The 26,576-nt window shown below is 39.2% G+C and overlaps 1 pseudogene; it reads right to left on the minus strand.

Annotated features, from left to right (window-relative positions):
• Positions 1-862: 862 nt before the first annotated feature.
• Positions 863-26,096, minus strand: LOC118811196 (annotated as a pseudogene).
• Between the last annotated feature and the right edge of the window lie 480 nt (positions 26,097-26,576).

Genomic DNA, 26,576 nt, shown 5'->3' on the forward strand with positions numbered 1-26,576 from the left:
CTTGTGAATAAGGCCTGGGTGATATCTAGAATAATTAGCATGATATTTTCTAGTTAAAAAATCCTAAATATTAACTATATCATGCCTCCCCCACAACCAATACATGCTACAGCTTAGGCCAACATTTTATTTCATTCCAAAGGACGTCTTTTAAAAAAATCACATATTAAATAATAGTAAGTAACCCAACATCTTTTGAAAACTACTTAGTCCATTGTTTTAATAGTTGATACTGCAAAAGTGCATTTATGAGGTCCTTCTGGTGTAGGATTACGCCAACTTTCGTGCTAATAGCACTTCCTGCTGGAGAAACTTCACACCGCAACACTTAGGGAACCATGTCCACATGTTTCATTTAAATAACATAATGTTTTCTATCGTTACATTTCTCAGTAAAACACTCTAAGAAGCCTGCAGAATAGACAGTGAGGAATTTACTACCATAGCCAGGGCTTTTAAAGGCTCCATAATAGCATAATGTTATAACAGTAAAGGTAAATAAAACATTGTGTACATATTATTTAATATTATTTGTTACCTTTTTTTGGTACTCTTTCCTGTAGATGTGGCTGTAGATGGCGATCAGAGGAACTTTCTTCACTTCTAAACGTTCCAGTGCTGGTGCTAGCCGGTCTAGGGTAAAACCCAGCCACTTTACCTGAGCTGTTTTACTGCAGTGAGTCACACTAAAGTAAGCTTAAGCTCGTCGCAACCAAAGCACGTCACCAATTCTTTTTCAGTTCCATGCCCTCAAACTTAACGTAAAGGAAACAGATGGGAGAGAGCTATGGGACATATAAAGCTAGCAACACAGTCCATACAAGTCCTCTGTAGCTCTCTGTCATGGGTATTATCAGCTTTAAAGCATCGTCATCGGGTTACTTGTCCATCATCGACCATATCTTATTACATCACCCTATCATCCAGGCACGCTGTGAATACTGAGACCTGTAATCCCCATTTTATTCATTCTACACCGACCAGCCATTTCATTAAATACGCCTACTTGTATCTACACACACTGTCAATTTATCCGCTCCACTATCTATATAGAAGCACTTTGTAGTTTACAGCTACAATTACAGACTCTCTGCATTCTTTATTAGCCCCCTTTATTAACCAAAAACATCCAGCCAACAGCATCCTGTGGGCAGCATCCTGTGACCACTGATGAAGGACTAGTGGATGACCAACATAAACTGTGCAGCAGCAAATGAGCTGTCGTCTCTGACTTTACATCTACAATGTGGACCGACAATGTAGGAGTGTCTAATAGAGAGGACAGCACTGCAGTGTCTGATCCACTCACACCAGCGCAACACACACTGACACGTCACCACCACATGAGTGTCACTGCAGTGCTGAGAATGATCCACCACCCAAATAATACCTGCTCTGCGGGGGTCCTGACTACTGAAGAACAGGGTAACAAAGTATGCAGAGAAACTGTAATTGTAGGACTACACAGTACTTCTATATAGTAAGTGGAGCTGATTAAATGGAAAAAAAGAGTGCAGACACTGTAGAGTACAGAGAGATGTACTTAATGAAGCAGCTGGGTGGTGTATTTTCAACTATAGCACAATTATTTACCTTTGGATAAATCTGGTAAAGAAACCGATCTCTCCACATCTGTTGGAGTAGCTGTGGCCTGAAACACAGGATACATACAGACTAACATTACTGACACAATTTGAGATTCACTCTGAAATAAATAACACCACAGGTCTCAGAACTAACATTGTAAATAGAGATTATTATTTATATTATACCCTAACATAATTGCAAATCAAATGAACACTTACATCAACTTGTAAAATCAGTGCATCAGACTTCTCTTTGAAGTGTGCCATTAGCAGGAGAACAACACATAGGCCCAGCATGGTCGATCCAATGGCATCAAACCTTGACAAGATTTGCTAACTTCTCCATTTGTTGGCTTTTGCTGGAAAAACTGCACAATCATCTTTCCTCTGTCCTCAATTGCTTCATCCATACAAATGTCTGTAAGTAGCTGTAAGTGATTGTAAAGTTCCTTTGGTGTGAAGAGATAAGGCCAGCCCCTTCTCAGCTCCACTATTGATGGTGCTGGGCTTGCATTGATGGATTTACGCTGCAGGCAGTAGGTTGCCTCCATGAGCTGCGTGAGGTGCCCACTGTCTGCTCCTGCTGGACCCTCACGAGCATAAAGCTCTTTCATTTCATTTAGCTTCTCTTCTAGACTGGCTTCAGTTTCCCCTTGAGGACAATCAGGTTGCCATCTGACGCACCCATACTGGTCTGACGGCCCTCTTGCACTGTTTTTAGCAGATGAACTGGAGACGACTTTGACCCTTCTGTGTCTTGCTACCATGCTGTCACGGTTGAGGTGTTCAACACGAGTTTTCAGCTGGTTTACAAGAGAGGCATAACCACTCCAAATTCTGGTGCCATCTTTCAGAATGTCTGCAAAGCTTTTTGGATACTGCTTTACAATCATCTTGGCAATAGTAAGACAATCTGATCTTTTTGGATTAAGGTCGTGAAGACGCATTTCATCTACGACGATTCGAACCATCTCCCGACGATCTCTAGGAGAAGGGCGCTGCTCTCTCGTTTTTTATTCCATGTGGCATCTTGCTCCATGGTACCTTGAAGCTGTCAGGCCAAGTATTGAGGTCTACTGTGCTGGACCTGCTGTTTGTGCTGGCTGGACTTGGCGTGCTAAAAGTGGAGGAGGTATTCCAAAAAGATGGACTACTTCATACGTCTACAGGTGATGAACTGCTGGTCTCTGACTGCAGATCTTTGACACGTTATCTCTGCTGAACACATTACAACAATGCAGAAATATTAGTGACAAGTTGTTTCAAATATACAAGCAACTATAGTAACAGTGTTCTACATTAATAAAATTACATACAAACATTTAATTTTAAAGTTAATTAACTTATACCAAAAAAATCGAAAGGCATCTTTTCTGACCAAACTTTTAATCACTTAAACAATTAGGTACATTACCCTCAGTGCTCCAAGCTTGTAGTTGTTTGCGACACTGAATAGGTCTTAGGAGTTCCAGTAGATCCTCCTCTTTAATCAGCTTCAAATCTGACTCGCTTTCCACTCGCCAGTTTGCTCGCCAGTTTCTCCAGTAGGGATGAAAGGGTTTGTTTTGGCAAGCCAAGATTGCCTTTCTTATCTTCTCTGCAGTCAAAGACATGATTCTACAAAGAAGGGAATGAGTGACGGAGAATTATTATTGATAAATCATATACCTTGTACTCTAGTAATGGGTAATAATCAAGAAGATCTTCTTGCTTCATGCAAATTAAAGTAGAGGTCTGTGCTGCTACTTCCAGTGAATAGACACCCAGATCAACCAGCTGAACTGCCTGCCGTCTCTCTACAACAAAATACACTTGAGAATCAAGATGCACCAAGATCAGCCTGATTTCTCCTACTAGCAATCCATCCTCAACCCTTCCAATGACTACATACATCCCCCTTTTGTACTTTGTACCTTTCATAATTATGTCATTTAACAGCAATTGTATTGCTGGACACAAAATCAAATGGAGAAACTGCCTTTTTAATATCATAATTGAAGTCACTGGAATAAAATTCAGTTCCCTTGTCAATCTGAATCACAGGATGAAATATACTGCCAGCACCCAAGTATGCCTGGAGGAGTCGATGCCTTTCTGCTAGGGTTGCACATAGGTTTTTAAAATTGTGCAATTTTCGAGCACACTGTTTAAAATAAGTATGCTTGCTTTCGAATCTTAATGTCTACAAACATATAAGAGGCCCAAACTTAATGATGAGTGCAGGGTAGTGACACAGATAGTGGTGTTTTGGCTTAAGGGGATGCTCTGGAAAGGTGTGAGCTCTGAAATCAATATATTCATCAATGAGAACTTTCAAATATGCCACCTGATCTGGAGTAATAACAGGTGCACATATGTAACCCACTATTTGTCGAAAATCTTCTGGATTTTCAATTCTGTCCCCAATTAAGAGAGGTAGTACTCTCAAAAGACACCAATTTTGCACAGCATGTCCAGACAACTTTTCACTGCCTGGGCTAATTTCAGGAGGTTTGTTGTTAGCATCAGCACCAAGATATTTAAACTGACTGATGCATTGGTTTAACTCTGCATACGTAAAACGCTTTTCCTGAGTTACTAAATGATTAATATACAGAGCTAAGTCAAATGATACAACACCCACAAAGAGATCATGACCCAGACATGGAGGTAAACCAGGCTGACACACATGAAAATATCTAAGCTGGTTGAAAACTGAATCAAATTTGATGCCAAATGCACTGTCCTTGTCATTCACTTCTCTATCCTGTAGATTCTGTTGACAGGACTGGACAGTTCTTGTTGTACCAGTTGACAATGGATGTGACAAACGTTTCTCGGTCAATGTCACAAAATCGGCAAAAATATACACTCCTAAAAAATATATACACTAAATATACACTACTAAATATACACTACTAAAATTTTCCATAAAGCCTCCCATATTGTGAGAGCCTAGATTATCCCCAGCTATGGCACACAAACCACCCCTCAAAACACGGCCATCCTTCAGGACAATCCCACTATCCTCCAGCTCTTTAAGATCTATCATCAACTGCCTAAAAACTGCTTCTTGTCCAAAATGTTTAAAATCTTGTTCCTTGCACAAAAGCACAAGTTGCATATGATCAGTATTCGATCTGTAATGTGGTGGGATATCACCTAGAGTTAAATAAACAGCAAGTACTTTGTGCTTCTTTTTCCTGAACCCAATTACCACCTCAAATGAGTCTTGGTAGAGTATCAGGGCTAAAGATGACACTTTGGTCTGAAACAGTTCATTCTGCAATACAACCTCTCCATCCCAAATATCTTGGAGAATATCAGGGTTTGTTACATGAGAATGCACATTTTCATACTGTTTCCAGACTTATTTAGACTCAAATAGGGAAGTAAGGGTTTCTTTTAAAGGGATATATTGGGCAAAACACTCTTTTCCAGATTCATTTAAGCCTAAATATAATGGCATTGGTTCAACATAGTTGAAGCTGTTTTTGAACATTGTCTTCTGGCACTGATCTAATCGTAAAAGCCTATTTCCAGTCTTAAGAAGATCTTCTTCCTTGATTACATTTTTTATGGTAGTGTCATCGGTTCCAAGTAATGTCAATTTCTCCGTTAATTTTGCAAATACATGAGACTGTCCAAGGTCATGGATTTCTTTAAATAACTGTCTGAATTACTGATGCAGGTAACAACAACTTTGCTTGAAGCTTCAGATAAAATAGTGTCAGGTTCTTAAAGAAGAGAGCTTTATCCACATTAAACATAACAGGGGAAACATCTGATTCACAGTGCTCGGGTTCATCATCACTGAAAGATGTATCAAGACTCTGAGTAGGCCTAACAGTTTCACTTGGGTTTACCAGCAGTTGTTCCTGAAGATGTTCAACTGAGCTGTTTTGTGTGCTCTAGATACATGAGAAGCAAATGTGGATTTTACAGTAAATGTTTTCACACATCCTCTGAAAGGACAAACAGTTTTTCGGCCCTGTTGTAAATGGCCCTTCAAGTGAGAAATTACATCTTTCAAATATCCACATTCAAAATGACAACCTTCTGTATGACAAATTAATTTTGAATCTGTTAATTGAAACTGGGAATGTCTGCTAGATCTTTGATATTCCTTGTGATCCCTACACAAATGAGATTTAAAAGCAGTACATTTTCTAAATGAACGTGAACAATCTGGGATACCACAAGTAAATGTTTGGTTTGGTGCATTTCTATGTAACTTCATGTGCTGGGTGAAGGCTAGAAGAGTATTACACTCACTGTTACACAACTTGCAAATGTACATATCATTGATTTCAAGTTCAAACCTAAACTGAATCTTAAAACCTCAACAAAACAAACTAGCTCATCACAGTGATGCTGGTTAACTAACCTACCTAACTAAGCTGTAGAAAAAAAAAATCATAAATTCCTCCTGAAAATAATCCTGCACAAAAAAATGGTCTGTGTTCTTAATTAACAGGTAGTTATCGCCAAATTAATGATTTACTGCACTGGCTCTAAACGTTTTTAAACGATTAAATCATATTACTCTAACTAAACTAATGCTAGCTTGAAATTAGAACATTCCTAATAGTCAGCTAGCTAACTATATTTTCTCAGTCTCAAACACAACGTTTCCCACAACGATGGCTTTCTAAGTTAAAGAAAGACGCAAGGGAATTCATTTTTTGTTTGAATGATCCGAAAACCTTAACGTTACAACGTAAAAGCAACGGTTAGGGTCGACAATCGCTAGTAGCTAGCTAGGCTCTCAGGTCCACTAACTAGTAGCTAGCCATTTAGCTAACTGCAGGGCACACAGTTATACCAACCACGAAATATAACTAACCAACAGGCGTGACAATGGTTTTCAACAACCGTTCGTATTTAGTAGTGATCAAACTCAAATTTTAATGTAACGTTGAACGCTGGATTTAGATCGGTGGCTAGCTAGCTAATTAACACAGCCAGGTCTGTGGCTGCAACACCAAGTAGCGCTAGCTAACTAGCTAGCTCGCTAGCTGCGTTAGCTAACGCTAGCGTTCTGAACCGATACCGATTTCAGCTGATAAACGTCATTTCACGAAACATACACAAAAATGTTAAAGTGCATGAGCTATAATCCGTTTTTTTACATTACCATCTTTGTATGAAGATTTCTAGCACAGACGCGTCCCAATTTGCCTGCCTAAATGAACACAGCCAAGCCAAGTTCGCTAGCTAGCTTTATAGGAAGCACTAACGCTTACATTAAGTTACATACAGTTACAGTATTTTCGCCAATTTAGGCAGGCTAGTTAACATTACATGCATTTCGAAAACAAAGGCATATTTTTATACTTACAAATACTTATTGTTTCGGCTGCTTGGGTTGTCCCGTGGTCCCACAGCACAGCAGTGAATTACTGGAATTCTTCTTCTTTCCGGTGGAAAATCTAACCGCCTGTTTTTTGCTCATATTTTACTGCTAAATATACAGTTGACAGTTGTAGTCAAAAGGTTGCCCAGGATGCATTGCGTTTTACAGTATTACAACGCAAAATCGTAAACAGTGGTTTACTGTAAGATCGTACTGTAAAAATTAACGCAATTGGTTACTGTGTAGTGTTTGTCTATCGAGACTGCAAGGCTATGTGCTTAATTTTATAGACCTGTTAGCAATGGGTGTGGCTAAAACACCTGAACTCAATAATGAGGAGGGGTGTCCCAATACTTTTGTCCACATAGTGTTCATCACTGCCCAATGTGTTCCAGTCAGATGTTAGAAATCGAAAACAGCAGTGGCAGCTCTATGCAAGAACTCTTTATTGAAAGAGCCACTAAAAACTGCTTTGAGGTGAAATATATGTTAATATCTGTTCCAACCTTCAAATAAAACTTATGAAATGCCTTTTACAAGCTTCAAATGTCTGTCTTTATTCTAGAACAGCCAAAAATGTTCATGTGAATCGCCATTAGCTCAGTGCTAACATACTATTACCATTTTTTTTTATTAGTTTTGATATTTATGGCCCAATCTGAAGGTCTAACTCTAATAGTCGCAGACCCATAAGTGAAAAATTATAGTCCATTGTCCACTGTTCTTTATCCTTGCTCCCTGAAACATGGCAAATATTATCTCACAAACAGAAACAGTCAATAGGTTATAACACATGCGTTCATTAGTGATTGATAATTTTCAGCGATCAAAATGATTATATCGATGACAAAATAATACATAAAATTATGTCAAGCCAATAAGGATTGTCCGTTATGTGTCAGCGAGTTGCAGTAGAGAGCCATCCTTTGGAGATTGCAGGGTGGGAGACGTGAAGACAAGATAACACACATTACAGCTATTGATAGGGCCACTCCCGAGACATTTGCAACTGGTATAAATGGCAGTAAAGATGTGCAGGCAGATTGATTTGGCAGGTTTAAACAGGGCTTTGTAGGCTCTTCCAATGATTCTGAAATGAATCTGTTGGCGTCGGCAGTGGTGGATTTTGTAGAAAGAGAAAAAGGTGCCGTCACACACCCTGACTCCATCTGGGATGCTGGTGAAAAACTGCAGCAAACGGCAGGCTTCTGCTGAGATAAATCTGTGAGGAAGATGAGATACAGCACCTTTGCGTGTTGACAACTGTCACCGAGGGTGTTCAGGTAAGGAAGCATCCAAAGGAATCTTACTCAAATGGGGTTCAGATATAAATAGTAAGAATCAGAGAGAGTTGGCATAAGGACAGTGAGTCACTGCAAAACTATTTTCAGTATATAAGTTAGATGATATACACTCACGATCCGTTTTAATAGGAATCCCTACCAACTTTGTACTGCACTCACTGGCCACTTTATTAGAAACAACTACCTTATACTTCACTCCCTGGCCACTTTATTAGAAACACCTACCTTGTATTTGACTCAATGGCCACTTTATTAGAAACACCTACCTTGTACTTCACTCACTGGCCACTTTATTAGAAACAACTATCTTGTACTTCACTCACTGGCCACTTTATTAGAAACACCTACCTTGTATTTACCTCACTGGCCACTTTATTAGAAACACCTACCTTGTACTTCCACTCACTGACCACTTTATTAGAAACACCTAACTTGTACTTCACTCACTGGCCACTTTATTAGAAACAACTACCTTATACTTCACTCACTGGCCACTTTATTAGAAATACCTACCTTGTATTTAACTCACTGACCACTTTATTAGAAACACCTACCTTATACTTCACTCACTGGCCACTTTATTAGAAACACCTACCTTGTACTTCCACTCACTGGCCACTTTATTAGAAACACCTAACTTGTACTTCACTCACTGGCCACTTTATTAGAAACAACTACCTTATACTTCACTCACTGGTCACTTTATTAGAAACACCTACCTTGTATTTAACTCACTGGCCACTTTATTAGAAACACCTAACTTGTATTTAACTCACTGGCCACTTTATTAGAAGCACCTACCTTGTATTTACCTCACTGGCCACTTTATTAGAAAACACTAACCTTATACTTCACTCACTGGCCACTTTTTTATAAATACCCACCTTGTACTTCACTCACTGGACACTTTCTGAGCTACCCTGTAGGTCCACTACACAGGAATCCCATTACACACTGCAGTCCATCTGTTGCTGAACAGTTCAGCCCCCTCTACTCCATTCATCATTGGTCAGTTTCTCACCACAGGACAGCTGTTGTTTACTGGTGTTGCTGGGTTTGTTACACACATCAGTGTCACTGCTTGGTTGAAAGTGGTCCACCTCCCAAAATTATCCATCCAAGAGCAGCTCTGATGAAAAGACTGAAGGTGGCAAACACAAACTGTGCATCACAAATGGGCTACAGTCTCTAATTGTACACTAGCAAGGTGAAGATACAAGGGAGGTGTTTCTTATAAAGTGGCCAGAGAATGGATGCTTCCTCTGGTGGACTGCACTAGGTTCTGGTCAACATCAAGCGGGAGCTCAATGGAGACTCAAACTTGCAAATTGAATGTAAATGTAATTCATTGCTTAAGTCACTATGTAATTAAATATGTAACTACATTTCTACATTTAAATATAATAGCAAATGAAAGTGATAACTCTTGACATCTATGGGTTAAATGTTAAACTGAAATAACAGTACTGTGAATAATACTATGAGCATGAAAATCTCTACTTTTCAGTCCTTTTTTTTTACTGGATCCTGCAAATAAACCCATTTACTCAGACTATCCCCCCTCCCTCTCTCGCTGTCTCCATCTCTCTCTGGGTCTGTCAGTGCTGGAGTCACTCCCACATTAATTTGCACCCGTCACTGAAGGCCTACAGGGAGCGCCGATCCTGCTCACTGAAATACGGTGCATCCGGTCCCGCCGGGGCCCCGCAGAGCACTGCGGACAGGGGAAAAAACGAGAGGAAGAAAGAAGGACAAAATTACTGAGGAGCCTCAGAGAGTCTCTGTAGTCGTTGAACGCCCTCACCACAACTCTCTGAGGCACCACGGCTACAACTCTCCGAGAGATACACGACTACAGGAGAATGGGGGGAAGGAGAAAAGAAGATTGAGAAAAGCCCAGGACAGACAAAGTGGACATGGAGACATGGGGTGTAATCTACACCAAGGGCGGTGTTGATTGTGGCAATTGCTGTAACTTCGCTTCATGACAATGTGAAATAACATTAAAAAGGAACTCAAATTGTCTGCATGGCCAGGGTCCACCGGTGTGCCCAAAGTTTTATTATACACTTCTATAACCTAAGAATACCTCAACCGGTTTGCAATGAAGCCCATGCAGTTACTGAATAATAAGCTTTAGTATGTAATAGGCCTGAGATTTTAAGGGGTTATGGTTTTCATTCTGAGTGGTTTGATCTGAAAGGCTCTATTATAGAGAAACAGAATCAGACTAGTTTACAGTGGTGGTGTTCACAGTGGAACCACACCGAGTTTAATACCTCTAAAAGCTCCCTTATGCAAAGTTCTTACATGAAATGGTGATGAATGCACTGCCTCATGCCTGACTACTTTCACATTAGGAATTGCTAATGTCACTTCAAGTTTGTCTCTAGCGGTGGTGTGTTTGACATTGCTCTTGTTGCCGTGTGTGTGTGTGTGTGTGTGTGTGTGTACACTCCAGTTTCTGAGAAGTAAATGTAAAAATGTGTGCCATATAAGTATTGCCGTTTTACATATGAACAGTGGCCATAAGTCTACAAGTTTCTTTTTCAGAATTTGATTGATGCTATTGGAAATAGGAACAACATTGCTAGTAGGAACAAAAAGTTCAGACAGCAGAGGCCGTGGACCTTAGACCCCCGTGTCTATGATTAGGCTGAGGAATTTGTTTGAGCCAATCATTGTGATTTCATTTGCATAAAAGTTGAGAAAATTTCAGCTCGACTTGTTACTTGATGCTCTGTTGCTGTTTCGCTTGCTGCTTGTCACTAAATTGTGGCCATAAATTGTCTACTCCCTTAGGGAATGACTGGTCGCTCTGTGGCTAGTTGCTAGCATGAATGCGTAAAATGTCATGGCATAAAATCATGGCAGAGATATACATTTGGGCAAATTATTACCCAAAGAAAACATCTGAAAAAATAAGAATGATTTACCCCTATTTTACTATTATCAACATTACAAATAAAACTTTAAAAGACCCGTGTAGGTTCACTGGTTGTTTTGGATAGTAAATTAAATGATATGCCATTGGATAGTTGACGATAATATTGTAGCATGTTAGAGAAATGTTCTTCCTATTAGTTTTGGGGTAACTGTTATACAGCATTTATTTGCTGCGTTCTTCTGCAAAGACTCTTATTGTGAAGGCGGGGCTAGCTTGCTCGCTGTGTGTTTATACATGGAGACAGGAAGAACTGAGTCAGTCTGGGGCTGTTGGCTGACAGATCAGGATGTAGTTTAGGCTTTGAGCGCTGTTAGAGTAAAGTTGAGTTTGTGTACGGAGTGGCTGTGGCCAACAGCAGCGCTCTGATAAAGCACAATGACCTGCACATACGCTGCACTTTCACAGCGGTGAACGTTACAGTATTGTTTCACCTAATAGCATGTTTCATCTTCCCCTCCCACCACCCTCACCTACGATAGAGGGAAAACCTCAAGCTTATTCAGAGATACTCCCTGGTACTATATTTCATTCAGAAATGAGCCACAAATTCACGTTGATGTTAAGCAAACGCTCTAGATAAGTTGTGACAGCTGACATCACTCTATCATATCCTGTTTTGTTTTGGAAACATGCCATTTAATCTAAGCTTCAGGGGCTGCCAATGTTAAAATGAGTGATTTTGTCCACCCAATATAGACCTAAATATAAACAATGAATGAAAACACAAAATGCATTAATGCAGAAATCATATATTACATATATTTTGATGCATATATTTGTATATTTGCACTCATGTCACTTTTTGCTACATTTTTCACTAATGGTAGCTAACCATTATTAAAAATATTTATCAAAAACCAAAATGGGTTAGCTTGTGCCCCCTCTCCCTATTACATGACTACTAAGAGCAGTACAACATAAACTACAATGGTATGATGATGTGTTGATTGCTATTTTTAAGAATTGTCATGTGCAATATAACATTAGCTAGTTAGGTAGCAGCTACTGACATTATAAACATGAATGTTACCACCAGGCATACACAGTTGCACCCTTGCCTGACTGCACTGGATGCAAAGAGGGTTCTTGAGGATGGAGAAAGGCTGGAAAAGAAAGTTTATGTGGTATATTATGATGAAATTTAGCCTAAAATAAGACTCAAGAATCAAGAACAAATTTTTGTTCTATAGTCTATATATATTCTATATCTCTATGTATTCTCTGTATCTCTGTTCTATATCCATTCTCTATTCTAATGTGACTTCACTGCTTAAGAGTGAAACCTAGTTGTATAACGACGTTTGAAGTGTTATTTTAAATGACAAAGAGTAAAAGTAAGGGGCTTCTGCTTTCTCTGAGATCCTCCATTGAAAATTAACATTAAGTTGTTTCTGTTCATTCAGCGGAGTGTAGGCTGAGGAAAGTACATGAAGTACAAGACGGCAGAAACAAACGCTTCGTTCTGGAAACACCCCCCATTTCTTTCAGCCTTTCTTTTCCTGATGAAACACAAGAGAAACATAGAAAGAGTGCTGGAAGAACGGAGGTAGAAAAGCTAACGGAACAGACAGCCCCCCCCCCGCAGAGCACAGCCTGATCTCTTCTTCCCTAGGTCTCTCTTTTCTCTCTCTCCCGCTCTTACTTTTTCTTTCTCACCCTCTCTCTTTCTCTCTCTTTCTCTCTCTCCCTTCCCTTTCCCCACCATTCCTTCTGCCTTTTTCCTGTCTCTCTGTAACATTTCTCTCACCCTTTCTCTCTCTCTCTGTCTCTCTCTCTCACTCTTACCCACCCACTCTTTCTTTCTCTTTTTCTCTAGTTCTCTTTAACCCTCATTCCCTATCTATCTATCTATCTATCTATCTATCTATCTATCTATCTATCTATCTATCTTTTTTCTTCTCTACTCTCTCTCTCTTTCTCATCTGCTATCTTTCTATATTTTCTCTCACCATCATCTTTTTTTCTTTCACCTCCACTCACTCTTTTTCTCTTTTTCCTGATCTCTCTCACGCTTTTTTGTTCTTGTTTTTATTTTTACGACATTCTCTCTCCATCTCCCTCCCTCCCTCTTGCTCTCTGTCTGTCTTGCTTTCTCTCTACCTCATTCTTGCTGTGACTCTTTCTCTCTCTCCGTTATTTTCTTTTTTCACTTTCTCTCTCTCTGTTTTTCTTTTTCTCTTCCACTCTCTTTTGCTCTGTCTCTTTCTCTCAGACTCACCCTTTCTCTATTCCTTGCTCTTTCTCGCTCTCTCTCTCTTTCTCTGGCTCTTACTCTCCCTCCCTTCTTTCTCTCTCTCTCTCTCTCTCTCTCTCTCTCTCTCTCTCTCTCTCCCCCTCTCTCTCTCTCTCTGTTCTCTGTGAGTCGAGCAGGTGTAGGTGGGAGTCGATGTGTCTCGATTTTTTTTTCACACCGCTGATTCCGCACGCCTCAGCCAATCTCCTCATTCGCACATTTCGCCACTTCCCTCCAAACATGCTAATTACGAACTCTCACTGACGTGAGCGAGGTTTAAAGGCTAATTAGCATAAAATCCTACATGTTGTATTTTTACCTTCCTAATCAACACCCTCACACAGATACATTTTTAGACGTGGGAGAGAAAAAAGAGAGTGAAAGAGACAGAGAGAGAGAGAGAGGAGTGAAAGGAAAAGGTTCTGACGCAACTAAATGAGATTGAAAATTCTGAGAGGGAAATAAAAAGATGTCAGAAAGCACAAGGGATGTTTTTCCTCAAAATATTGTTGTGGCTTTTTTCTTCCCCTTTTTCTGTCCCCCACATTCTCTTCCAAAAAACAGAAGAATTCAGACTCGGTCTGCAAAAATGAGGAAAAAATGTTCTTTTAAGTGCAAATTGTGTTTTTAAATTCATTGGCTCACTGCCAGTTTTTTCCTCTTAAGTCTTAATTTCATAATGAACTCATGTACTGTTCCTATAAAAACACTGCAACTCTGCTGCCCATAAAAAAAGTTTAGTAAAAGTTTAGTAAAGCTTTTTAAAATATTTGCAATTGAAATGAGCATTAAATAAGCAAATGAGCTCAATACAGTAATGAAAATTCTATAAAAACAACAATGTATGGAAAATCGAATGGCTGTTACGTCCCTTGTGCTCTCTGAGCATCTCTCACTGACTTTCGTGGAAATCGTCATCAAAGATCTACACTAGGCACTGGGGGCGTCACTTAGAGTAAAGTGGTTCAGGAGGGGTGGGGCTTATAGTATAGATATACTCACATTTAAACAACTGTTTGTTTGTTTGTTTTTAATTTATGTGATGTTTATGAATTTCTGCATCTGTGGTTTGTGAGACTTAAAAAATCTAACTGAAATCTAACCTCAGAATCAAAAATTATATGCTCCTAAAAATTTGTCCAGTTACAGAAGATAGAACTTGAAATATTTGTCCATATTTGTCGGACGTCATTTCTCAAATACGCTCCAGACTCAGGTCAGGTTCAAATTTCACGTTTCAACATTTTACTTTAATTTTGACCCAGTTTTACTCACCAGTTTCATCATTGCCAATTTCCAACCATTAGCTAGATGCCCCATCACACAATGCTATCAAGATGGGAGGCTGAATGCGAAACATGTGAAGCATCTCACATCTTTCCGAATTGTTGTTAATGCCACATCATTAAACTGCTCAACATGCTTGTAGGAGAACACTAACTGCTAATTCTGTTACTTCAGCTAGGAGACATCCTGAGCTCGGTGCTTTGAGGGAGGTATTCTACCTACTTAGAGAGAGACAGACCAGTGATGCTCTCTTGGACTGCTCACTGATGGATCAAACTCACAATCTCCCGATGATAAGGCAAATTTTTAGACAGAAGCCTTGGATACTCACTTTTAACTTTGATCATTATGTTGACTATTATATACTCTACTACATTGCTCTTCAAAAATGTCAACAATGCTTTGGCAGGTATTTTTTTTAATTCCTTCTTTTTGCTTTCTTATTTTTTCTTTAAAATCAAAGGTGAAAGTTAAATGTAAAAGAAGACAAGGCATTCCTAGATGATGGCCAGCATATGTAAAACTGAACGTGTGGATGTGGCGGCCTATATTCCCTTTGCCCTCACTGGGTGGCTGTAGAGGGCTAACATATTGAACGGCACCTGGTAAAGCCAGGGGGTCTCTTTGGAAGCCATGCCTAGGCAGAAAGAACCACAGATGGGTAGAGCTCCAGGGCTGAGGAGCTGAGGGCTGAAGCTGCGAAGTGAAGGAGGATAACGCCCCAGGCCGATGCTGGTGGGTGAGCTGGGGGCTTATGGAGAAGATACCATATGTTTCCCTTGACCTTAGCCAACCATACAGTAAAATGCACTGGCTGTGTGTTTGTGGTCTGCTTGAATGCATCCAAACAATGTCAGAAGCAAGACTCAGCACCACTGTATTAACCTCTTAATGCTGAGGCAAAAAACAGGTATTTCTGACTTCTGAAAATCCTTTTTATTGAAATAGTTAAGCTCCTTTTGGATGGCTCATTATGATTATATAGATTGGTCGGTGTGTCAAGTGTTGGTAAATTGGTAAATGCTACTATAGCACAGAGTTCACATTTTCCATTGAATACACAGGCTTTCTCAATAGCATCCATATATATAAATAACAACACAAGCTTAATAATTAAAAGTGTTTTAAGCAATTAGCTATGCTAAACTTGGTCCATACATGGTCCTTGCTAGCATCAGAGGCTAGTGTTAGCTTAGCAAGAAGACTAAATCACAACACCACAACACAGATTCAATATCCTCAAATTTAAAGGAAAAAGTCACGAACTGTAGCAAGTAACATTGAGTCACTGGTGTTTATGTGACAAAACAACAAAATATAACCTGTTCTGTGTTGTGCTGTGTTGAGTTATTAGCCTAATAAGGTAGCTCTATCATAACTGGCTCGACACTGCTTTCCTGAGCACTGTCCAGCATTTAGTAATGGTTATTATGGTGGCGGCTAACATTTAAAAGGTGATTAAAAGATGTAGCAAGTTTATTTTCTGATTATTAATTTTATAGTGGGAGCTTATTTGTTCCTGTTGTGCTCATCTGCTAAGTCTGTTCGAACACAGAAGGCTGTATTCTCCATTCGCCAGAGGTGTAAAGTACAGCATTCCTGGTGGTGAAGGGAAGGGCAGGGGTGACTAGGGTCTGACTGCAGAATAGGAGGTAGCAGTTCCAGGACCGCAGTTTCAGGACCGCAATTCCAGGACCATATGTTTTTGCGACACCGCTCCCTAGCGAAGTGGATATAAGGACCGTATTTAACACATGGAAAAGATGGATGATGACAGTCGGAGTGTGAGTACAGAACGTGAATCAGGTTTTATGTAATTAACGTTAAAACGTTCTGGTGTTTTGAATTAGACAACAAAGTTAATGTTAACTAGCAAAAACTATATAGGCAAGGCATCTGTTAGCTTATGATAGATTGCTTCAAAATGACCGTAGCACCGTTTTGGCAAGGCTAGCTAGCCAAGTATCATATACAAATTATTACCGTAATGGTTATGATAATGAATTCTACCCAGCACATTAATTAGAACACAAAAGACGATAAAAGAAAAAAGACGATAACATATGTCTGTCCACTACATTAAATCAGCGTAGCTTTTTGTCTTCAGTGTAAATACTTAATAGTTACTGTTCTACCATTTAATTAAGTTTAAATAATCTTACTAATTAAACTGTCCTGACTGTCTGTTTACCCCACTATACGTGGTGTTCATTCTTAATAGTCATTATATCAAAAGGTGTTTACAGACCTATGACCTATGTCCAAAGACTTGCTGTTCTGTATTCTGTATTGGTATAACCGTATATATAAAAAATATTGTTAAAAAATGATCCTTTTTCCTTTGGTAGGCCATCATATATGGCCTAGCTGTGCTGAAGAATTTATCCTTGCAGCAGGCTGAGCAGTTCTTCCTCTGTGCTCCAGTTTATCACCACAGGTAGTAGAGAATGTAATTGTTTTTTACATAATGCCATAAAATATTGGTCAATGCTTTAAATTAAAAGTTATTTCTGTCTTTTTACTATTTCAGTGAAGTGGAAGAATTTAACAGAGTGATAGAAAAACAATTGAAGAAAAAGGGAGACCATGTAACCTAATTCACAAAGTGGGGTTTGAGTATTGAAATTAAAACATTAAATGTCAATAACATTAGGTTTTCACGCATCTCTCTCTCTTGCAGGAGTCGTTGAGAAACCATCCCAGTTTTTAACCCATTTGCTTTTTTTTGTGTGTGTGTGTGTGTGTGTGTGTGTGTGTGTGTGAGATTGAGGGGGATTATATCTTACTTGTTGAATCTTGATGGTTGTTATTGTTGATATATTACATAAATATTATGGCACCAAAGCCTTTCTTGTGTCTCAAATATCTGAGATTTAGTGACTGTAAAAGCAATATGTGCAATTGATTGTATCTTTATTTTTACACAATTACACAAAATGCAACTCTTAATAAACAAGTTTAATTCTGAGAAAGTGGTATTTGGATGGAATAAGCCTCTAAAACTGTAAGTTAGATAAAATAATAGGAAGGAGCATTGGTCATCCACTTCGCTAGGGGGCAGTGTCGCAAAAACATATGGTCCTGGAATTGTGGTCCTGAAACTGCGGTCCTGAAACTGCTGCCTCCTGTTCTGCAGGAATATAGTATAGGCAGGGGTTGGAAACAGGGAGGCAAGGGGTGTTTATCATTTGCATAATCATACATATTAATAGCTCTTTGCATTCTTACTGTCAGGTTTGAGTGTTCAGGTTTACGGATGCTCCTGTGCCATTTTTAGTAGTTTCCTGGGCATAAAAGTAATACATAAATAGATTTAACAAACTATTTTTCAACATTTATTTTTTATGGCTTAAATTTTGACTTTAGGGGAACTGTAATGGATTCTTCTCTTTCAACAATATTGTATTCTCAGTGCTGTTCTTGCTTCTATTTTGATGATATAGATAAAAAAACAGTTTCAAATTTTGTGTCCTAAACTACCATTTTCAGCAAAAAACAAGTAAGAATATACATCTCATTTCAGTGGCCATTTATTGTTCCTCTGATCAAACAAATCAATAATAATCAGTTACATAGCGATGTGAATTGTGTTCTCGATGTGTATACACACTCACACAGAAAATATCGGAGTGCATCCAACCATAAATGGAACCAGACTTTTGAGCCATTTCTTTTGGTCCATTTTTCATGAAATTCACAGACAATGTAAAGACCAACAGGCATTTTCAAATTATGTCAAAAACTGAAAAACTGACAACAGCAGCGTTATGCTGATCTATTTTACTTTGACCAAAGTGAAAAAAACATGTACACATACTCTTTCAGAAATTCTCAGTTGTAAAGAAACTTACATACTCAGAGTGTATTCACAGTGGTGGGGAGCCAAATGCCTCTGAAAGTTAAATAGTCAAAGCTTTTTCCATGAAATGGTTATGAAAATGCTGCCTGATGATTGAAACATTGTTTTATGAAAATATGATAGTTTTTGCTTAAAATGTATTTCACAGGTACATCTCAGTACCTTTAGTCAGGGAACATAATTGTACTATAATCCACTATAAGTGTATTTTCTAAGTTGTATTGAATCCACAATCTCTGTCTCGTCTCCAGGCTTTTTATTTAATTGTTCTGTTTTAAAACATTGGGTTATGAAAAGGTACAAATCTGTACTTTTCACCTGGAAAAACCTATTTAAGATCCACAATTGGACCTTAAAACGACTGATGTACCTTTGAGGGTACTTTTACATGTTTGTACCTTAATAAACGAGGACCTTTATTTCTAACAGTGTACGTTCGCTAGTTTCAGTGAAAGTGGCTGCATTTGGGATGTAGGTACGGTGACCCCAGGTTCCTGTCACCACCACTGTAAAGTAATGTCAGTCTGTTGGTTTCTCTACTATGAAGCATTTCACATCAAACCACTCTGACTGACTTTGTTTACAAAATGCTTCTTCTGATCACCTAATTCTTTGTGGACGTGTGTGAGGGTGCCATCTCCTGAAGATCAGACGGGTTTTGATCCCTCCGCTACTCCTTTCTTTCTGTATCCCTATGAAGATTAGCTGAGCCTTTATGACCAGGAACAATGACCTCTAAGGGAGATATAATGGACAACGCACACACACACACACTTGCTGACACACACACAAAGAAACACCATCTCATTTCAGCATGGCCCTTGAAGCAGGAGTGTGCAGAAAGGTGCAATTACACCCCTGACACACACGGACACACACACACATGCATACGCACATGCACTACTGAAGATTCCATTGCGTTCATACTCTAGAAATATGGGAGAGAGAGAGATGGCTGTGTGCAGGGACATGGGAAGAGGAGCTGAGGGGGCTACACATTCGCCAATTTCAGGAGTGTTTAACTGCTACTACCAAAAAAAATAATCTAATTACATAAACAAACTGAGGTTCAGTACAAGTTTATTGTGCAAAAGTCAGACACCACCTTTTCTTTATTAAAATTGTAAAGTACAAGTGAGTTATTATTCAGCATCAGGGAGGAAGCAGAAAATATGCATACAACAGAACATTATACTGAAGTCTCCACAACTCACTGTAACAGTTTTTGTGTATTTAGAGTCCACACTTTGCCTTTATTACAGCTTTCCTTCTTTTCAGGAGACGTGCTTTGAGCTTTTCAAAGAAACCTGCAGGGATATTTTTCAACATCTTCAAAGTTCAGATCTTAGAAGTTGGTTGCATTTTCTGCTTCTCACATTCCAAGTAATCCTCAACACATGTATTGATGCTGAGGTCCGTCCATTTTTCTGAGAACACCAGCAGCTTCTTTGATTGATTTACAAATTTTCTTCTTTTTGTTTATTTTCTTGTCTCAGTAATGGCTTCTTCTCCACTACACATCCTTTCAGACTCATAGTGTTGAGTTGTCTTGTCACAGTGGAAGGATGGACAGAAACACCTGTGGAGTTTTTCAGATTTGAAGCAAAAGTGGAGCTTGATTTTCTCCTCTTTCTCAAAGATGAAAGCTTTAAGAACTGTTTGTCTGATCGTGGTCTTTTGCTGGTCTACCAGGTGTTAGATGGTTGTCAGGAGTCACATTTCTCTGTTTCATTTAACTGTCTTTCAAACTCCAGTTAACACTTGTGTTTATATGTGTGTGTGTGTGTGTGTGTGTGTGTGTGTGTGTGTGTGTGTGTGTGTGTGTGAATCAATAGCGCTTTCTGACACAGTGAAGCACAGGTGGCAATAATCTAATATAAAAAAATGAGCCCTGAAACTTCTGTTCAGAAGATTAGAATCACTTTTGTATCAATGCTATTTTACATTCAATACTGACTTATAAAATGTATATTATTATAAAATGTATTTTAAAATATTTTCTTTTTAAAATGGTTCTTCTATTGTTACAGGCTAGACATCATAACGATAGCAGAACCTTTTTAGTGCTATACAGAACCATTTTCAAAAAGGTTCTATATAGAACCATCTACAGCACCTTCTCCATCAGTCTGAAGAACAATTTAACTATGCAAAGAACACTTTAACCATGCAAACAGTTCTTTGAGTGTTCATGGTTCTATATAAAACCTTTTCTTTTACTAAAGGACCCTTGAAGAACCATCCTTTTTAAGAGTGTATAGTGCAGGCTGAACCCAGCTGCTTGTGCACTGTATGATGCTTTAACAGAATCTGTGACTGTAGCCCTCCTGTTCAAATACAGAATTTAAAGTTTCTGCTAGCTGATAACAGAATTGGCAGTTAGTGTTCTCCTCAAACTGTACTGAAATGTCCAATGACGTTATGTTAGCAACAGATTAGAAAGATGTGGTGGTGCTTCACATGTCTCAGAGGAAGCGCATGCTAGCATTAATCCTTCCAGCTTGGTAGCATCATGTGACAGAGGGAGATCAAGCTAGCGGGTAGAACCGGCCAGAACCAAATTGTTAGGAAAGTTGGGTAAAAAAAAAACAATAAAAATAAATAATTAAAAAAAAAAATTAAAAAAGCACGGAAGGTTGAAACTTCTTTGTTCCTGGCTGTGGCACATGACATTTTAAGAAATCAGAATTTAAGGAAAGTTTGGCATATTTTTAAAGCTGCCCTATTTTGCAGCATGATATGATTTTAGAGATTTTATATGAAACATGAAATCATTACAAACTACCTTATGTTTGAAAATTTATATGGCTAATTACTCTTTATTAGTTTATTTAATCTGCATAGATGGCTGTACGGTACCTGACATTTCTGTATATATATATACATATGTATTCTTTTACTAAACCTGCTTAATGAGAATACATAATGAATTTATTACATTATTAAATACAAAATTATTTAAATTTCAATTTTTTTTAATAATTATTTAATATTTAATGGATTTGGTCACAAAAAAAATGCATGACACGTCATTGAACCAAATACATTCTGATGAAGCTTTGATGAAGGTTTTGTCCACTTATACAGCCATAACAAATGGCACCGCTTTTGAATGAAACACATTTTTCTTTAGGATCAAATTTGAGCAAATTAGACAAATATGAATAATTGCGATTAGCTACACAAAATAATTTGATTACTCACGATTAATTGTTTGAACTGTTAACCAGCCCTCACATATATCATCAGTGTGTTAAATGCTTCTCTCTGGCTCTGCTCTGTCGTCCTCCCACTCTCTCTCTCTCTCTCTCTCCATCTCTCTCTATCCCTATAGTGGGCATATGGAAGGGAGTTTAGCTGATTGTAGGTTTGTCCTCTGGAGGTATGTACTTAGAGAACGGCTCGCAGCCACTGATCTGAGGCCAGCTTTTTGAACATGCCCCAGACACTCCTCTCAAATCAGTCGCACAAAGAGAAGGAGCCAGGGGACCTGCCAAACACACACACTCATACACACACACACACACACACACACAACACACACATACTCAGAACTAGCTCCAGCCAGATCTCCTGTTGGCCAAAGAGAAGTCCAAGAAAATGTTGGATCGTGCAGAAATATAGACGTACAGACACAGTCACACATACACTTCTTCTTGCACATGCACAGATGTAAGTTCAGTGGCAGTCCACAATTGTTAAACAGGTTTCTGTTTAATCTAAAATCCACTGTCACTCCAATGTTTCTTCAATCGCAATGTGTTTTTTGTTACCAAGCTATCTAGCAAAAGAGAAGAAATGTTGAAGAGAACAGGTGCAAGCATCCCCGCCGAGGACAAGTAAGGATTCAGAGTGGTTCAGGCTAAAGTAACATGTGCCATCATACCTTCATGAAATGGCTGCAAAATGGAGACAGATCTCTGTCAGAGAAGCCAGAGAACGATATCCTGCAGAAGATCTTGCTTAATTTTGACAAAAGAACAAATGCTAGGAAAAGATATTAGAGCTGTTCTTGGCATTTCTCTTGAATATGCATGGTGGTCCTGTGTTAACCTGTGCAGCTTTGCACTTTGCTGAATTAAATTAACACTTTGCTCAATTGCTAAGTTTCACATTTTGGAAAAAAAGCAACATAAAATGTGCCGTATGCTGAAATAGCAGCCTTTTAGTCAGTGCTTTTCTCTGTGCTACCTCTTTTTTCATTCCTGTTACTGTCAGCCATCTTGAATTGAAAGTGTCAGCACTGAAAACTGAATTTATGAAAAGGGTGGGACGTTATGGAAATCAGTCTCATGACTTGGTCACCATATGATTTGGAAATTGCCAACATCTAATTTGCCAAGAAACTGGCCTTAATTAAACTGTTTATGTATGTGGACATCATGGATTAGAGGGTTAAATGTGTTCTTTGGCAGAAAGGGAGATATGGGGCAGTCTTTTGTTTCTAGTTATTGGTATTTCCACAAAACTGGCAAAGGAGCATTTCTTATTGCAAGTGCAACACCTTGCTGCCCTCCAAAAGAATGCATACGCTTGACCTTCTTATGTAAAAGACTTCTAGTTTTACTCAAGGCAGTGATAACAATACTATGGTGCTTCAGGACTATAGCTACAATAACAATTGTTCTTTGTGGCTTGTCAGAATAGCCATCTAGAAGAAGATTCGTTTTCTTATGTGATTTTCAATGTTGAAGAGCAATGACCTCATAGGTAACCTATCCAAAAGTATATGAGTGGACACTGTTTAGGTTACTTTTTGCATGTCCCTCCCCTCTTTAGGGAGAGCAATGTGGTCCCTAAATAGGGCTACTCAGTCACAAAGCAGGAACCACTAAAACTAGCTACTGCTGAACATGTACTTTATGCTGCTGGAGTGTGAGGCTCTGACTAAGAGCTCCTAGTTCACTCAAAACTTGCCACCTTTGCCAGGCACTCCATCCTTAGCCAGGCTTTGTTGTAGTATTCCAGCTTCACCTTGAAGAACCGTGCAGAGATGTTATTAGAGTGCGACTGAAAGTTGATTGGCAACAATAATGTTTGAGTCTCACTGAAAAGGAGTGTACCCGAGGTGACCAGTGCAGGCTCTTGTCATAGTTGCAAGTGGCTAAGGTTCTACCTCATCCTTCATCTTACCAGACTGCCCCTCAAGGAAGAGGGACAAAGAGTGGCTGTCCTTGCACTGCATACCCTGAAGTCCTCTCCAGCTTCACAATCACCTGCTGGTTTACAGATCGCAAGATTGCTACACAAGAAGGCCACAACAAGGCACAACAATAGTCTTGATGGAATATCTTAGATATTTGGATACTGCTTGCTGGATCCCATTTTCATAGCTTGCACCTAATCCAGGCTCAAGTTCTGCCCCTGGTCACAGCTACCGCTGGTAGAGAGCAGGGAAACACTCAAACATTTTACTTCCCTTTCCACCACCAAGACTAGGGAACGGCAGCACCTGCGAGCCAGAAGTAACAAGCAGATGAGCATGTACTAAACTGCATCCTGTGGGTAACACTAAAAAAAAAAAGAGTAAGCACCATGCAAAAGGAAGCAAATGAATCATTCCTTCGACAGAAAAGAGGCACTACTGGGGTAAAACACCAGGGAAAATGAAACAATGTCGCTTAAAAGAAATTTCCTGTTGCGTAATCCCACAGTCCATACTTACCATCTCCCTTTTCCCTGTTCAAGGTAAAACACATTTATTTATCCCTACAGGAGCTTCAGTAGGCAAAATGGCAATGCCTGCAGTGTGAGAGTTTAAGTGGGAAAATGAGCCTGTGTAAGAGATAGATGGCCGGATGTACTAAGCCTTTTGCACCAGTTTTAAGCCCAAATCGTTTGCATTTTACTCACGTGCTATGCAGAAAAAAAGATACGAAACTGTCACTGGGGCAGTACCTCTCTTGCCATTGTGGTGGTACCCTCAAGGGTACATCTCAGTACCTTTAGTCAGGGAACATAATTGTACCATAATCCACTGAAATTATATTTTCTAAATTGTATTGACTCCACACAACCCGTCTCGTCTCCAGGCTTAATTTTATTGCTCTGTTTTATGAAAAGATACAACTATGTTCTTTTCACATGGAAAAACTTATTTAAGGTACACAACTAGACATTAAAACCACTTTTGTACCTTTAAAGGTACATTTACATAAAAGAAAAATGCACCTGTACAGAACCTTTATTTCTAACAGTGCAGTGCTGTGAAAATGTCAGAGACCACCCTTCATCTATTTCATTTCCAGTCTAAATAGCCATTGAGTACAACTTATTCTTTTGCCAGAGATATTTGTGAAGAGATTAGACATAAAATAATCCACCTGCATGATGAAGTTTAAAGAAGTTTCAAAAATAAAAATAAAAAAAATAGAAGCTTCCACCATCAGATAAGTAGTACTTTGAGAGATAGGAGACAATCACGCTCCATCCTTGCAATGCAGGTGTTTCTGTCCATCCTCCCACTGTGAGAAGAAACTCAATGTTACGAGCCTGAAAGGATGTGTAGCTGTTAAGAAGCCATTACTGAGAGAAGGAAATAGATCCCAACTGTGACAAAGTCCAGACCTCAACCTCATTGAATGTGTTTGGGACCACTGCAAAAACATACTGGGAAAATGCAACCAACTTCTAAGGCTAAACTTTGGAGGTGTGGAAAAATATCCCTGCAGATTTCTTCGAACAACTGAAGTCCCTGAAAGAATGGAAGCTTTAATAAAGGAAAAGAGTGATCAAAATAAGTACTGAAAATGCTGATATTATATTTAGTTGATGTTATTTTTGTTGAGTCCTAATTATTAAATTCAGGTGTTTCGGCCCACCCACTACTAACAGGAGAATAATATAAAATCTCCACACACACACTGGCACTAGAATGGGTTGGACTGAATAGCTCAGTGACTTTAAACGTGGCACTGTCACCTTTTCCACAAGTCAGTTCATGAAATTTCTGCCCTGCTAGATCTTCCCTGTCAACTGTCAGTGCTATTATTGTGAGATGGCAGCATCTAGAAGAAACAACCACTCAGCCATGAAGCGATAAACCATGTAGATGAACAGAGCAGTGCCAACAAGTGCTAAAGCACATAGCATGTAAAAAATTCTATTTTCTATTTCTATTCTTTCCTATCCTCTGTTGCATCTTTCAGACTTCCAGACTGTGTCTAGAAGCAACACCAGCACTAGAACTGTGCGTCAGAATCTTCGTGAAATAGGATTCAGTGGGGGATCACGATGTGCAATGCCAAGCGTTGGCTGCAGCGGTGTAAAGCACGCCACTGCTGTACTCTGGAGCTAGTTAAGGTATGGAAAGGTATTTCTTGGAGTGATGAATTATGCTTCACTATCCGGCTGTCTGATGGATGAAGTTTAACAGATGCCAGAATGCTACCTACCAGAATGGATAGTGCTAACAGTGCTAAAAAATGGATGCACCCATCCCCCAGGCCTCGATGACAGCCACGAGAGCACGAGACCCAGCCTGAGCGGATATCCCCCTCGAGGAAAGACCAAGTGCCGGCTGGGAGGCTGGAAGAACCAAGTCATCTCTCAATTTCCATTCAGTCAGAGTTGGCATACACAGACTTTGTTACCAACAACATACAAACTATAATGTTAACTAACTAGTAATAGTAACAATCGTACAGTCGGTGAACTTTCTTAAATCCTATCCTGTAGGGGGAGACAGTAGCCAGGTTGGTTGGCACAGTTTTTACTCTTGTCGCAAATTTTATTTAACATTTTGTAACATTCAGAGTTCTTGATAAAATGGATGAATGTTCGTCAGGAGAGCAATCGTTTTAATGTTAACGTCATTTATTCAGACAACAGTAAATTAATTCGAGCACGTGTATAACTGATGATCTTACACACCACTTGTGCTGCTGGGAGCAAAGAATTATTTGCTCTTAAAAACATTCAGGCTTTGTGCTTTGTTTAGTGTGGAGCTGCATCTCCTGAAATGAGTTGGAGAAACTCTGTTCTACTTTCGCTTTTCCAAAGCATAGTACCATACAAAACAATAGC

The sequence above is a fragment of the Colossoma macropomum genome, unplaced genomic scaffold (assembly GCF_904425465.1).
Source record: "Colossoma macropomum unplaced genomic scaffold, Colossoma_macropomum, whole genome shotgun sequence".
Lineage (NCBI taxonomy): Eukaryota > Metazoa > Chordata > Actinopteri > Characiformes > Serrasalmidae > Colossoma > Colossoma macropomum.